The sequence below is a fragment of the Aplysia californica genome, unplaced genomic scaffold, assembly GCF_000002075.1.
Source record: "Aplysia californica isolate F4 #8 unplaced genomic scaffold, AplCal3.0 scaffold00222, whole genome shotgun sequence".
Lineage (NCBI taxonomy): Eukaryota > Metazoa > Mollusca > Gastropoda > Aplysiida > Aplysiidae > Aplysia > Aplysia californica.
In genome coordinates this window covers 690,514-693,541 of record NW_004797492.1, presented here as the reverse complement: position 1 = coordinate 693,541, position 3,028 = coordinate 690,514, and the positions used below count along the sequence as shown (strand labels likewise).

The 3,028-nt window shown below is 34.9% G+C and overlaps 1 protein-coding gene across 1 annotated transcript in view; it reads left to right on the top strand.

Annotated features, from left to right (window-relative positions):
* Positions 1–3,028, top strand: part of LOC101857341 (integrator complex subunit 13) — a gene marked incomplete in the record, with an annotated part of 266,815 nt that overhangs the window by 20,128 nt on the left and 243,659 nt on the right.

Here is a 3,028-nt window from a genome sequence, read left to right as displayed (position 1 = left end):
CCTCCTTACTGTCAGGGATGGAGAGTAAAATGCTGTCTCCCTCTATCTCTTTTCGGAGTCAGTGTTCTGCTCATAATCTCTAAACAACAATGAATAATGTCTTTGTACGATGCGTACCCAGAAACGAACGTGGGGTTATACAATAATAGCAACAACATTAACGAGCGTGGAAGTAGTGAAAGTGGCAGTTGTAGTAGTAGTAGTGGTAGTAGTAGTAGTAGTAGTAGTAGTAGTAGTAGTAGTAGTAGTAGTAAAAAATAGGGTAGATAAAAGTAGTAGTAGTAGTAGTAGTAGTAGTAGTAGTAGTAGTAGTAGTAGTAGTAGTAGTAGTAGTAGTAGTAGTAGTAGTAATAATAATGATAATGTAAATATGCATATGATTATCGATATTAATATTACTATAACAAAATAATTAAGATGTAACGATTGATCTAATGATAACATAATTGATCATCTTATTTTTCATTATCAAATAATGTTATCAGGATCATAATCACCATCACACTTATTACTATTATCGGTAATATTATTACATTATTCTAATAATCTAGATCTATATTATTATCATAGTATTCTAATGTATTATCATTATATAAAAAATATTATCGTCAATATTATTATTACATTATTATCATTATCATCACCATTTATTATTATGTTATAATTATTGTTATTATATCTATTATTATTATTATAGCTATTATTATTATTATTATTATTGTTACTGTTGTTACTGTTGTTATTGTTATCATTTTATTATTATTAGAATCTATCATTAAAATGAATATTACTACGACTACTACTACTACTACTACTACTACTACTACTACTACTACTACTACTATTATTATTATTATTATTATTATTATTTTATTTTTATCATTATATTTATGATGATTATTATTATCATTATTATTTTTACTGACATTGTTTTCGTTTTGGCATCTGCTGTAAATATGTTATAACTATTAACATCACCATTGCGTTTTGACTATAGTTAATGTTATTATTACGTTAAAACATTAAAATTTCCGTTGTTATTATCAATATAGCAGAAACACTTACTCGGAATAGCAAGAATTCCTATGCACTCTAGCAGTTGACTCTTCCCTCCATTTTCTCCACTCTTCCACCCGCTACTTGCAACCGGGGTGTATATATTCCCAATCTTCTAGGGTCTCACTAAAGGTCATATGTCACAGCCCCGCTCCCCTTTCTGAAAAGGTGCTTTCAAACTAACGAGTTACTCTTTTCCGAGACTCTTCTGTGACTGGTACCCAAACATTTAAGTATCACGGGTCGTCCGGTTTTGCAGACCGCCCTGTGAGTTCATGAAAAGCACCGCAAAGCTATTGAGGGCTGTTTTTGGTTCTGATTATTGCTGAGCAAGTCCAGTAGCGTGTCGGCTTCTTTGGGCGTCTGTGTGTGGGTGTGGGTGTGGGTGTGGTGTGGTGTGGTGTGTGTGTGTGTGTGTGTGTGTGTGTGTGTGTGTGTGTGTGTGTGTGTGTGTGTGTGTGTGTATGTGTGTGTGTGTAGCGGTGGGTGTAGGGGTTGAGAGGAATGGGCTTAGATATATACATATATATTATATACATACACACACACATATATATATATATATATATATATATATATATATATATATATATATATATATATATGTATGCTCACACACTCACACACTCCGTGTGTGTGTAGAAGAGAGATAAATGTACGTATGTCTTTAAATATATATATATATATATATATATATATATATATATATATATATATATATATATATATATATATATATATAAATATATATATATATATACACACACACACACACACACACATATATATGTCCATGGGGAGGTATGTCTGGTCTGATATAAGTTTATCTCCACTGGTATCTATACTATACCAATAATGACTGTTTTTCTTTTTGCTCTCGGCGGACTCACTTGCTCATGGCGAGACTTTCCACAGGAATACGATGTCGTAGGTCTTGGCCCTTTGCCGGGTCCTTTGGCCATGATTCTGTTAGGGCCCAGAGAAGATCGACGGTTGTCTAGACATTGGTGTGCGCAGACCGCCGTATCTCATACTTGAGAGATTTGTTCCCACGTCACATAAACGCCTACCAGAGTTTGGCGATGACCTTGTCCGGCCCTGACCTTATCTGCTGATTCTCGTGATTTTAATGTTTCGATGTTCTCCCTTTCTCTGTCTTTCTGTTTGTCTTTATATATATATATATATGTATATATAAATATATATATATTTATATCTATATATATCTATATATATCTATCTTTCCCTCTGCCTTCCTTCTGACTCCATGTCTCTCTCTCTCTTCTCATCTCTCTCTGTCTCTGGCACTGTGTGTCTGTCTGTCTGTCTGTCTGTCTGTCTGTCTGTCTGTCTGTCTGTCTGTCTGTCTGTCTGTCTGTCTGTCTCTCACTCTCTCTCTCTCTTTCTGTTTCTTTCTCGTTCTCAATCACTCTCTCTGTCTCTCTCTGTCTCTCTCTGCCCCTGCCCACTCTATCATTTTCTTCTTTCCCTCGTTCAAGAACGTACGAATGCCTGATTTGATGATAAAATTATTTTCATCAGGTTTGTTATTACTGTTGTTACTGTTGTTACTGTTGTTATTGTTATCATTAATTCACGGTTGTTTTTTTTTACCTTCGAGGAGTATAAAGGTGGGAGGAGGGGGGGGGGATTAAACTGAGGAGGAGGAGAAAGAGAAGAGGAGGACATTTTTATTTAGGCTATAAATAGCGCCTAGATCCTAGAAAGACCTTGTGGTGCTGGTCTAGAGGATGGGAATTAAATATGCGGGAAACACGTTAATGAATTTCAAATGAAGTAGAGCAATAAAAGAACGAAAGAGAAAGACGTAGCTTACTTGTGATTCAGACCTCTGTTCCATTGTGCATCCCGCTTTCTTTGAATTTTTGAGTTTTAATTTAGCTGGGCATTGAATTTTATTATGTTGCCCTCCCTGAATGTTTTACGGCATCGCTCAATACATCCTCCCCCC